Source organism: Pelodiscus sinensis, chromosome 25, assembly GCF_052426305.1.
Source record: "Pelodiscus sinensis isolate ZL-2025 chromosome 25, ASM5242630v1, whole genome shotgun sequence".
Lineage (NCBI taxonomy): Eukaryota > Metazoa > Chordata > Testudines > Trionychidae > Pelodiscus > Pelodiscus sinensis.
This window is the reverse complement of record NC_143076.1, coordinates 11,842,424-11,855,289: the sequence shown is the minus strand read 5'-3', so window position 1 is coordinate 11,855,289 and position 12,866 is coordinate 11,842,424. Positions and strand designations below refer to the sequence as shown.

Genomic DNA, 12,866 nt, shown 5'->3' with positions numbered 1-12,866 from the left:
ATGATTTAGTTGGCGTTGGTCCTGCTTTGGGCCTCAATGACTCCTGAGATCTCTCAGTGACTGCTGAGGTCTCTCAGTCAGACCTCAATGACTCCTGAGATCTCTCAGTGACTGCTGAGGTCTCTCAGTCAGACCTCAATGACTCCTGAGGTCTCTTCCAAACCTAGGATTCTATGATCATGGGAGCAGAATTCCTACAGTCTTCAGCTGCTTCCTTGGCTTTCTGCCTCAGAGCCTCCCTGTGTTAGCAGCAGGGCTGGAAGAGCCCATTGCAATGCAGAAGGTGACTCCATATCTCTATGGATATGATGGTAACACAGTCAGAGGTGTGACTGCAGTGGGTGTAGCTTGGACCAGAGTCCCTTGAGTAGCAATGGCAGTGACCCTGTATAGGACAAATTAGTGACTTGAGTTCAGACATGGGGTTGGGGCCTTGTACAACCTGTGCCACGAAGGGTGTCCTGTTATTGGTACTTGAGCTGGGTAGCTCAAAGCTAGCTCTGGGGTGTTGATGCGTGTCGCAGGCACACCTCGGATTGCGCTGGTAGACAAGCCCTCAGGATGTGCTTATGAAAAGCATCAGAGGAGATTTGGGGAGGGAAAAAGTGACAGCCGCAGCAAGCAACACCCTGTAGTCAAGAGACTCTCTTTTTTAATTAAGTGTCTTGCGAGTGAAATTGGCACAGGCTTATCTCTTCCATGCACTTTCCTCCCTCTGACATATTCCAGCATCCCTGCCTGTCAATGCCGCTGCACCTTGAAGGAGAAAAGGGACAGAGATTGCTGTGCTGTCTTGCCAAAGGGCCAAAATAACTTTCCCAGCAACAAGTTGAGCAGATCTGGAGGCCAACAACAGGGCTGGCTGTCCCCACACATTGCATTCCCTCTGAGATTCAAATGCGGAGAGCCAGTTCACGTAAACATCCTTTGCCAAATCAAAGAGCACACTCAGGGCTCACTGATGAGGCCCGAGGCAGACACAGCAGTGAGGCAGGGGTGTGCTGCAGCTTTCATTTATTTATTGATGAATGGCTGGTTTTCCAGCTGCCCCCATCATCCCTTGTCTTTAGGGCAAAAAGTCACAGTTGACTTGATTGTGCAAAAGTCCAGTTTGCAATGGCACGTTGGCACATATGGGCGGGGGGGGGGGGATGGGAGATGAGTCTTCTTTCTTTTTTTCATGTTATTGTTCTTTTTTAAAGAGCAGTTTTTAAAACACAGACATCAAAGGCATCATTTATATTTCAAAATGTGGGGAAATAACTTTATAATGAAGATTCATAGCAGGGAGTGAAGACTCTGCCTTTGGTACAGCCCCAGCTTCAAAACCCTCCTATTGTTCTAGTTGAAAGAGAAAAAAACCCCTCTGAATGAGTCAGTAAATTAGAGGGAAAAGTAAAGCTGGAATGAGCTATTAATCCTTAAAGAGGAAAGGCTTGTGATGAAAATCATGCACCATCCATAGCGTTACATGGTTGTTATTAGAGAGGGATTAAAGTTGCAGCAAGAGGCCCACTGCGAGCATGCCCCACTGTGCGAGGTGCTGTCCAGAATCAGATCCGGATTCCGCAAGTGAAGTAGAAGAAAGTCTGAAGCATGAGCAGGCCCGGCCAAACGTTTGCGGGGCCCATGGTGCCATGCTGACAGGCGGGTGGATGCCGTGGTGCAGATGGAGCCCCAGTGAGTGAGTCTGGGGAAGGAACCCCCTCCTCATCCCTCCAGCCTGCTGCGGGGACCTCCCCTTCTAGCTCCATCCACCTGCAGCCCTGGGTGAGCATTGGTAGGCCATGGGAGCCAGCCCAGTCCAGCCCCACTCACATGGGCCAGGCAGCAAGCAGCAGCAGCCAGCAGCAAGGGCCAGGAGCAGCAGGTGGAGCACGGTGCATCTCGTGGTGTGGGAGCAGACAGGAGAAACTGCAGGGAGTGCAGGGTCCCCAGGCCCAGGCTTCATTGGGCAGCACTAGAGCAACCAGGGCCAATCCCTACTGTGATGGTTGCAGCTAGCAATCCATAGCCAGGCACCCCTCGGTGGGAATCAGGCAGGTTTCTTGTGAGGCAGAATTAGCCACCTGCCTCACTGAGCACTAAACAGCTGTCAACTGCAGCGCGGGGCCCAGACGGCAGGGACCCCAAGGCAACCGCTTTGCTCACCTGGCCCGAAGGCCGGGATGCCTGAGCATAAGCTCTTGTATTAGAGCCCTGCTATAAGGCAGGGTCAGCTTACAGAATCTGGCAAGAACAGGCCTAAAACTGCAAAAATACCCACTCCTAAGACATGCAGGTCACACTGTACTCACCAACAGACATTTTGATATTAAGTGGTACCAGAACATCCTGATATTAAGGAAGGTACAAAACAATTCCTTCCTCAGGAATGACAGAAGCACACTCATAGATATGGTCAGAATAACAGTACGTAATAGAGATATTTTAATCAAACCAACATATACGAGGTGATGGGTAATAACAAGCCAGGTCAAGTGGCTATGTCAGAATGGAAGTACCTAGGGCTGTGTCCAGACTCAGGGTTTTTTTCGGGAAAAGTAGCCTTTTTCCGAAAAAACTTCCCCTGCGTCCAGACTCAAGCCGCGTTCTTTCGAAATTAAATCGAAAGAACGCAGCTTTTCTTTCGATGGCGGTAAACCTCATTTCACGAGGAAGAACGCCTTCTTTTGAAAGTTCCTCTTTCGAAAGAAGGCGTTCTTCAATGTAAATAGGGCTTCTTCGAAAGAGAGCATCCAGACTCACTGGATGCTTTCTTTCGAAAAAGCAAGCCGCTTTTTCGAAAGTTCAACGTGCAGTCTAGACGCTCTCTTTCGAAAGAGGCTTGCAGTCTAGACATAGCCTAGTTGTTTGTATCAGGGTATAAAGATGAATTTCAGGGGTGTAACTTTGTCTGGTCCAGGGAGGAATAGACAGTCCTGCAGCTCAAAGAGCTAGCCTGTTATCACGGGCATACTCATATTAATGGTCTGCAGTACCGTGCTTTGCCAACAATAAACCTAGCTGGGTGCCTTCATCCCTTAACAGATCTTGTTGTCATTGGCCAGGGTTGCTCAAGGTCTGTGGTGCTGTCTGTCTGCACAGGGCTGGCACGGCATACAGATGGAATGCACAAACACAGCTGGACATCTGTTGACATCTAACCACAGCAAGCTGCATGTCTAATCTGAAATGCATGAGGTTGGGTACTGTGGTGAATCAACGCTTTTGTGGGTAACATTTGTTGCTTCTGAATGCAAAGTGACATCATCTGGACCCAGGAAAATTCCCCAGTGAAAGTCCAGCTGAAATAAAGCAGTGAAGCAGGGACTTTTGCCAGCTGTTCCTAACTCTGTTGTAGGATGTGTGCATGTGTCTAAGCTCTATCAGGTTTCTGCTAGTGGGTGGTTTCATACAAGGGTCTTTATGTAGCTTAAAATTTATACTGGGGAAACCAAGAACAACCAAAAAAAGGATCAATACCATTAATATACAGATAGGAGGATTCCCAGCTGCACTGTGCTTGGGTGTGAGGCTGTTTGGTTTTGGTTCACTGAGTCTTTGTATTTCCTGCCCTCTGTGCATAGACCTCAGCTGCCATTTTGTCACCAGTGGTCAGGACAGACCAGTAGCGGTGATGTCCACACACTCTGCTCTTTTTGGGTGGAACTCTACTTCAGCTCTTCGTTGATTATAAAAAATACAAGGTAGCCTGAGGTTGCTACATGTGAATGGAAAGACAAGAAATAAATATTGTCCAAAATCTGTAAACTCTTTGGGGGCAGAATCGGTGTCTTCATATGTATTTGTGCAGCACCTCGCATGGTAGGGCCTTGAATGTGACTGGGACCAATGGGGGATACCAGAATCCATAACTAATAATCTTACAATGCACAGCGCAGCACAGCTCAGATATAACTTCCCTGTAAGAGTTGATAATGAATTACCCGGTAATGCTGACATCTCTCTCTCAGGCAAGTGCAGGGAAAACATATACCTCACAAGTTACCCTGAAGACCAGCCTCGGTTGGAGCAAGGTGGTGGGAGTTGATGGAGTCTGTTGAGATTATTATTATTATTATTTACAAAATGTTTTTCTGTGAAAGTTTTGGAATTTGTGGAAGCTGAAAAGCTCAGAGCCCAGAGGTCACGGGGTTGACTCAGCTGGTATATGGGGAACCCAGGTTTGAATCTTTCCTTCCAGCGGAGTGGAGACTGGCAGTTTGGTCTCTGATATCATATGCAGACACACTATGGAGTGTGGTGGAGAGGGGTATTTTGTGGGCAAAACTTCCTTGACATTTTTCACAGGGTGGGGAATCTATTTCCCATCCAGTACTACTCATGGGCTACGTCTAGACTGGCATGATTTTCCGGAAATGCTTTTAACTGAAAAGTTTTCCGTTAAAAGCATTTTCGGAACAGAGCGTCTAGATTGGCACGGACACTTTTCCACAAAAGAACTTTTGCGGAAAAGCGTCCGTGCCAATCTAGACGCGCTTTTCTGCAAAAAAGCCCCTATCGCCATTTTCGCGATCGGGGCTTTTTTGCGGAAAAAAAAATCTGAGCTGTCTACACTGGCCCTTTTGCGCAAAAGGATTTTTGCCCGAACGGGAGCAGCATAGTATTTCCGCAAGAACACTGACAATCTTACATGAGATTGTCAGTGCTTTTGTGGAAATTCAAGCGGCCAGTGTAGACAGCTGGCAAGTTTTTCCGGAAAAGTGGCTGATTGTCCGGAAAAACTGGCCAGTCTAGACACAGCTAGGGAGCGTGTCATGTCTGGAGCCTCCACCCAAGGACTTCTGGAGGGTCCAGTTGCCATGAAACCTCTCTGACACGTCAGATAATCATGACCCAAACCATCAAGTGCCTTGAAGGGCAAAGCATCCAGCTCAGCATAAGGCAAATGTCAGTCTAGACTATGTAGTATCTGTGTGCTGGTCTGCTAAGAGGGGCAGTGTAGCCTAATGCATAAAGCAACGGGTGGCATATCAGTCTAGGTTCTACCTCTTGGGGGGAGGGAGTATCTCTTTACTGTACAAATGTACAGCGCCTGGCACATTAGCACCTGATTTCAATAGGGAGCTGCTTTACTATTTATTATCAGCTACTCTCAGTGGTCCCAAACCTTTAGAAACCCCCCTCTGCTGTAGGACATACTGGTCTCCTTATAGAGGTACTCGGTGTTAGTCACTGAGACACGCCTACCAGGGAATGAAAAAATTCACTGTTTGTTTTTCCTTGCGCTAATCACCATAGTAAACGGGGTGAGGATTAATTAGTTAATGTCTGTAAAGCACTATATAACCTGCCAAGTATTATTAATATTATCCAATTCAAAAGCAAGAGCTTTACTTATGATTAATTATTATTATTACAACCACTTTGGCAACGACAGGGAAATTCAAGGGTTTATGTAGAAAGCGAGCGCTCGGCCTCCCCTCTGGAGCGCTTGGGAAAACAGGTTGGGTTGTTTGCATAGCAGGAGCATGTCCCTGTGGCGAGATAAGAGCTCCAAAGGACGTTGGGGAAAGGGCGGCCCCAGTTGGCGCGTAAAGAGCTAGACGCACTGATGCTAAAATGGGAATGGTTTTGGTCAGGGCTCTCCTGAGGGGGATGCACGGCTTGGGGTAGCCCCCACTTGCTGCGGGCCCAGCCCCTTCCCTGCTCTGCCCTCATATCCTGAGCAACGTGGCCCAGGGGAATTATGGGTGCCTGGCGTGGCAGCAGCAAGGGTCACCTCCCTCCTACCCCCCTCTTACCACATGGGCTCTGAGTTTGGCCTTCAGGGTGTGTCTAGACTACAGGGTTTTGTCGACAAAACTACACCTGTGTCTACTCAGCAGTTTTGTCGACGGCAGTAAACCTCATTCTACGAGGAATAACGTCTTTTGTCGACAGAGTTCTGTCGTCAGACGGCGCTATTGCATCTACACTGTCTTTTGCGTCTACACTGTCATGTCGACAAAGCGGCTTACAGAACTGGATGTAGTCTAGACACTCTTTGTTGTCAGAAGCCTGTAGTCTAGACGTAGCCTCAGAGACGTAAAACACAATGATTACAAATGCCTCTGCTGTGATCTGAGTGTTGCCTGATACACTCCTGCTCTGAGATTCAACCCCACAAACTCTCACCCTGCCAGTCACTCTCCCAGATGCCTGCCCCCATATTGCTCTTATCAAGTGTTACCAAAGCGAACACGGAGAGGAAGTCTGTTGTGCAAGGCAGAGATCCCCCCAGAGATGGGCGTGAGCTGTACCATGGTAGGGGCAGCCTGATCACATCCATGTCATCTGGCTTTTCCAGAGCTATGGTTTGCTGGTAAAGTGTGTCATCGCCTCTGCTGGCTGGAGCCCACAGAGGATTAAAAACCTACTACTGCTAGCAGCTAATGGAGTTAATAACCCCGGAGGTGGGAGCCTCTAGTTTGGAAATGCAAGTCCCCTGTTCAAACCCTGTTCAAACCCTAGTGACTGCCTGAATAGCCGGGCTGAGGTCCAAGGTTACCTGTGGCGTCCATGCCTTTAGGCCACCCTATGTATGAGAACAAAGACTGGAGGTTTGTGCAGCGGTCAAACCTCCCTGCACTGGCAGCTGCCCTGCGTTCCAGCTCCGTGAGAGGAAATGATGTCACAGTGTGTCACCGCCTATTGCACCCTGCTGTTACCATGATGTCATGACACGACGTCAAGATGAAAGACACGGCCCCAGAAGCAAACATCATTCAACGTGAAGGGGTTTCAAAATGAATTTTCATTCCCCCTCTGCCCCCCCCAAATGAAATCTTCAAAACAATTTTCTGGTCAGGGGAGGGGAGGGGAGGGGGGATTTCCATTTCATGGACAGTTCCAACTTTCAACCAGTTCTGGTGCAGCTTTCCCATACAGGAGCCTGGAATCCCACCTATCCAAGCACCAGGATCACTGCGTTTCTGCTGGGTCAGGGCAGGATCTGTGTATGAGGTGGCACTGTCCCTGGGTACGTCCCATCTCATGTCCAGGATATGTGCAGCCTCCAAGGTATATTTGCTGTGACATCTGGATGGGACACAGTTAATCCAGCATGGCTTGGTATGTCAATCCACCGCTTTAATACCCACTGTGGGCACACCGTTTGCCTCGGGGTAGAACGTGACACCCTGGCAGTTCATAAAACATGGATCAGACAAACAAGCAGTGATGTGTGTAGTAGTCAAATCAGAGCTAAACATGCAGAGATGTCGTTCCAACAAGGCACAAAGCCCGGGTCCTAAATACAGTCACTCTAGATCACAAGGGACTTTCCCTCCGGGTGTTTTTAATCCCAAATATCCTGGCTACATTTCGACTCAGGCTGGAATTCTACCAAATAAAAAAAATCCCCTCTGCAGTTCCCAGTTTTAGAAAGGGATTTCTCACTCCCACGCCACCAGTGGAGAGAGTTGGCTGTGCTCCACCCCAGAGCTGCCTGCATTTCAGCAGAGGGCGAATAATCTCTGTAGCACATCAGATAAAGCATTTGGGGTAATGCGTGTTATGTGACCATAATTGATTCCTGTTTGTTTGTGGATTGCTGCCCCTACCAATAATATCCTCTGTTATCTCCTGGAGACCCAGTGCTCCTGTTTCTGTACTTGAAAAATTTCCTCATTTGTGGCCTCTTCCTTGTCACCCCCTCACCCTTGCCTTTCCTGTAGCTAATAGAGTCAGTTACCTTCACTCTTATCATCGCTCTTTATCAGATATTTGTATATTTCATCTTTTGTATCCTTACTTTTGATTCCTGCACCTTCTTTCTTGCCTCATAGTGGCCTTGTGCTATTTTTGCTCTCGGTCTCATGTCTGCAATTGTGCTGCCTTTAAATAAAACTATGGTTTTGTTGGTGTGTTGCTGTTAATGAGTTTATTTACTTAAAAGTCCAGTGAAGGCTTTTGCAAGGCGATAGCTGGCACTGGAACAATGAAAGCAATTCGAACAGAAAGTGGGGAGAGAGACAGAGGCAAGCTGCTAACGTACAAGCTGCTTTGCCTTGATTTGCTTGAGGCTCAGGAGAGAATTTAGGGGCAAAAGAATGGTTTTATTGTAAAGGTGCTGGCTTGGGACTATTTATATCTAGCTCCCATGACCCCAGTGTCTGAGTGCCTCACAGTCTTTAATCTGTTTATCCTCATCACATCCCTCTTGGGTAGGGCAATGCTATTAGCCTCACTATACAGATGGGGAAACTGAGGCACGGAGCGACCATGATGCTCCCAAGGGCACACAGTCAGTCTGGGACTGGAATCAAAGGCTCCCAATTCAGACATGTTTCTTTATGCTGAGTTTCTCAAGGCCACCTAAGGGATCTGGACACCCATTCCCACTCAGTTCAACTCATTTTGTTCAGTTTAATGGAACTCTGTTGTCTAAATCCCTCAGGCAGCTTGTCAAATCTCACCCTTACTCTCCGTATGCCTCAGTGCCCAGTCTGTGAAATTATAATGCTACTTCTGTTGGCCCAAGCCGTCGGCTGGCTGCTCTGTTGAGCCAGGAATAGTTTCAGGGGCAGAGGCTGTCTCCCGTGCAGCTGCTTAACACCTAGCACAGTGGGACACAAATAATGAGGGCAACACTCTCTGGGTTTTTTGTGCCCCAGAGTAAACATGGAGTAGTGAGACCAAAGGACATGCCCAAAGCCATACCTCCTCTCCCAGGCGGCTCTGGTATTTAGGTTAGCCAGAGGCCTTGCATTCTAAGCCTCTTAGGTACGGAGCGGGGGTGGGTGGAAAGTTGCAGGCTGAACTTTTTTCCAAAATGCATTAACAAAGCGAAGGAACCAGTCCAGCCTTGCTCAGCACTGGGGGCCAGGGCGGCTGGATGCTCATGTGGAACCACAGCTGAATGCTTGATGTTCATATTTCTCTTTGTTGGCCTATGATCCACTGCCCCCTCCTCAAATCAACCTCCTGCTGTAGTCTAAGCAGCATGGCCTGGCTCCCCAAACCCATCCCACATGTCTTCCATTCTCTGCCCTGGCTGCCCATAGACTAAAGTGTCAAGTCCAAGATCTTGGTCCTGAGGTCCACGGCAGGAAAGGGTCAGGTCCCAACACAGAGAAAAGACCTTGAAGTTCCAGGACAGAAGCATGGCTGGAACCTCTACTCCTCAAATACACTGCAACGTTCTACCATCTCTTCTACTGCTCTGTGTCTGTATAATAAACATGATATATATAATATATTATGTATAATAGAATAAACCATCTTGTTAGTCTTTAAAGTGCTACGTAGTCCTGTTTTTTGTTTCTACTGCTCTGTATCTGTGCAGGAGATGGAGCATTCCAGGGGGCTGGTCCCAGATGGTGGGAAAACTCCCGCAGGAACTTCCCTTCCAAGTGCCGCACACATTTCTCCAACCTGCTTTCTCTAACAAACACACAAGAGCCTGGACATGTAAAAGAAAATCCAGCTCAAACCAACCACCGCGCTGCACGCACAATTCTCCCCTGGGAGGAGGGAGAACAAATACCCCATCCTAGAGATCAGGCATGTGACTGGAGGTGCTCACATGTTGAGAGTGCTGAAAGAAAGGATGATGCACAGAACAGAGGTATCTGTCACTGGACTGCCAGAGGTGGGCACGTGGCCCATGAGACTGACCCGTAGGGAAACAACCCACAGAAAAATGACTTCACACCCACGTTTCAAATATTGAAGTGGTTTCTGTTTCACAAGGATCAGACTAGAAAATTTGATTCCCTTCCCCAATCCCATTTTTTGTAATTTTTTAAAAATACCAATGTGTTGCTTTTCTGACTTCTCCTCGCCTGCACGCTTTGCCAGCGAGAGTGCAAAAGCACGAGCACAGGATATTTACAAAATGCTCACCGCTTTGGGAAAAAAGAGTCTGAAAGAAAGTGAGAGTCCGTTGTGCTCTATATTCTGGGCCCTCGCATGGTTTCCTGTTACCTTAAATCAGGGGGAGGGAACCTTTTTTGGGTCAGGGGCCGCTGACCCACAGAAAAATCAGTCTCACACAAGCGAGAAGAAAAAAACAAACCAACCAAAAAAATCCTCACTGATGTAGCCCCCAACTGAGGAGAAAGACACTCCCCACAATCCCCTTGAACTCCAGAGCATGGGAGAGGGGGGCTTAGTAGATTTTATGCTTCCAGCCCCACAGTGAGGCAGCAGGGGGGCTGGATCACCAGTGCAGGCTTCCCAATGCTGGGGGAAGGACCTAAGCCAGGGGGGGGGGCACATCCAGACAAGCAGGGGGCCACGTTCAGCTCCCAGGACTGAAGTTCCCCAGCCCTGCTTTAAATGATGCACCGATTCACAAACAAGCCAGTTATTCAGTAGTCTTCTCCTAACTGAATACGTCAAAGCCCAGGAAAGTTTAAACTGAACAACCCCGTGAGCTGCCAAGAGAATATTCACAGCTTACCTCGACAAATCCTCTTCTGGAAACATGCAGGGCTCGTGCGCCCTCGCTCCCTCACAGCCCCTTTTAAATGATTCACGTGGCTTAAAGAGCTGAAAGGGACGTTAAGGCAGACAGTCAATTAGAGAGCAGTTGTGCTTGCCAAATGAACCCAGAAAACGAGAGAAAGCATGTGCCTGTTCTACAGCGCCTACATTGGTTTAATGCCGCCCCAGACTGCTCCCTCTGAAATTCTTGGGGCTCTCCTGAGCTGGCTCCTCAGAATAAGAGATCCTCCAGAAAAGGGCTTTATTCCGGAGGATCGCACCAGTCTAGATGCTCTTTTCTGGCTTTTCCCCAAGCCGGAAAAAAAGCGGCGGCCATGTTTATTTAAATCCCGCGGGGGATATTTAAATCCCCCGCTGATTTCCCTATTCTGACTTGCCTGCTTTGCATGCCTCTTCCGGAGAAGGGGCCAGTCTAGACGTAGCCAAAGAGTTTCGGTGTCTGTACTGCTCCTCGGGGTAGAGGGCGGTAATCTCAGCTCTGCGCAGCGGCGGATTTAGGGCAGGGCGAACTGGGCGGCTGCCCCGGGCCCCGTGCTTCCCGAGGCCCCGCACATGCACCTTGGCACCACGGCGCATGCGCTGTGTCAAAGGGGGGGGCCCCGCGAAATTTTGCTGCCCTGAGCCCCGCAGCACTCTCATCCGCCCCTGGCTCTGTGCCTGGGCTGGGGGAGACCAGGGAGCTGGCCCATCAGGACAGGGTAGCAAGGAGCCCCAGAGAGCAGGAAGGTGAGGGGAAGTGGTCTTGTCAGAACCCCAGGAAGTACCCCCACGGGGCCTTCTGTAACTGCACCCCATCACATTCCAATTTTCAGTAATCCTGGCCCAATCAAAGCCCAGGACACCTCTTTTCATTGGCACACTATGCAGAGTGAAAACTCCTCTCCTTCCCTGGCATTCGGCAAGTAAGTTAACTGTAGTGATACCAACATTCAGCTCAAACCTTATCTCCAGTCTCGGCAGCTCCTGGGTCTCCTCTCAAGACTGCTCAGCCCACCCCCTAGATCACTGATCGGGATCGACTGGTAGATCTTGGAGCCTCTGACAGGTAATCTTGACAAGTTGGCCAAGAGGCTATCAAGTGCCAGCACTTCGGCTGCCCCTCCCTGCACGGCTGTGCATCTCCTGCCTTTTGCCTTGAAGCTGCCCCCTCTTCCTTCCAGGAGCCTCCTGCTTGTGGTACAGATTAGGGCAGGGAGAGGAGGAGGTGCTGATTGATGTCAGGGTTCCCCCTCTTCCACCCTGTATTCTAGCTTTACAGAATGGGGGAGGGGAAGGGAGCACAACAGGGCTTGGGATAGAGGGTGCATGATGGCTGCTTTTGAGAATGGTACAGAGCCAGGGCTCAGGCAGGGTGAGCCTGCCTTAGCCCCACTGCAGCACCACACAGGAGCCGCCTGTGGTAAGCAGTGTCCAGCTGGACCCAGCTCTGAACCTCTGCCCCAGTCATGAAACCCCTCCTGCACCCCAAACCTCCTGGACCCAAACTCCCTTACGGAGCCTGAACTCCCTCCTGAACTCCAACTCCCTGCCCCAGCTCTGAGCCCTTCACATTCCAAACCCCTTAGCGCAAGGCCAGAGTCCATGCCCCAACCCTCTGCCCCTGCCTGGTGAAAGCGAAGAAGAATAGGGGAGGGAGGAAGGGAGGACGGAGTGAGCAGGGGCGGGGCCTGAGAGAAAGGGCACAAAGGAGGCGGAGCAAGCGTATTTGGGTCTGAGGTAGACCTTACATTGCACTTAAATTCAAAAAGTGATCTTGTGCTTAAAAAGGCTGGAGACTCCTGCCCTAGATTCTCTGTCCTCCAAGTGCTCCAGTATACTCAAGTGGTACAATGAGCTACTTCCCCCAGAACCCACTGAACCCCTTTCTTGGCCAGGATTAACATTTGCTAACAGCGTGGGCATTTCAGGCTAACACCGAAGGCTCCTTACAAAGTGTTATAGTCTAACTGAGTGGTACAACAGTAATCCAGCCCAGCGGGTGTCAGAGGTACTGGTAAGTAAGAAGGAAAGAAGCCAGCTTGGCTTTCAGATCCCAGGCAGTTAGAAATAGCCCGTCTTCCTACCCGCAAGTGGAGAAAGTATGAGCTAGATCCATGGGAAAGCTACAAACACAGAGCCCCTGGGAGATATTTGCAGAGGCACTTTGCAGAGCAGAGTGGCCCTTTCAGCTTTGATTAACTGAACTCTGCACTAATCTAAAGACCGTTACACAGAGGCACCGAGCCCTCTTTGATGCTGCAGCACTGAATAGCGGCTCGAGTGGGTTCTGACTCCCCCGGCTTTCCTTATGCCAATTGCAGAGTCGGATCATTAGCTTTCATGCCAGCCACAAGGCGAAGGTTGCTTCACGTGGAGGGCAGCACAGCATCACTCAAATCAGGATCTGCTCCCGGACAATTCCTGAGCACAATCAGGGATTAACGACCCCAGTA

The 12,866-nt window shown here is 49.5% G+C and overlaps 1 long non-coding RNA gene across 1 annotated transcript; it reads right to left on the bottom strand.

The window, feature by feature from the left end:
* Positions 1-638: 638 nt before the first annotated feature.
* LOC112545410 (uncharacterized) lies at positions 639-6,594 on the bottom strand. The gene is made up of 3 exons (XR_003088872.3): positions 6,494-6,594; positions 3,930-4,039; positions 639-756 (listed from the first exon to the last, which is right to left on the bottom strand). It is a non-coding gene; the product is annotated as an uncharacterized LOC112545410 (long non-coding RNA).
* Between the last annotated feature and the right edge of the window lie 6,272 nt (positions 6,595-12,866).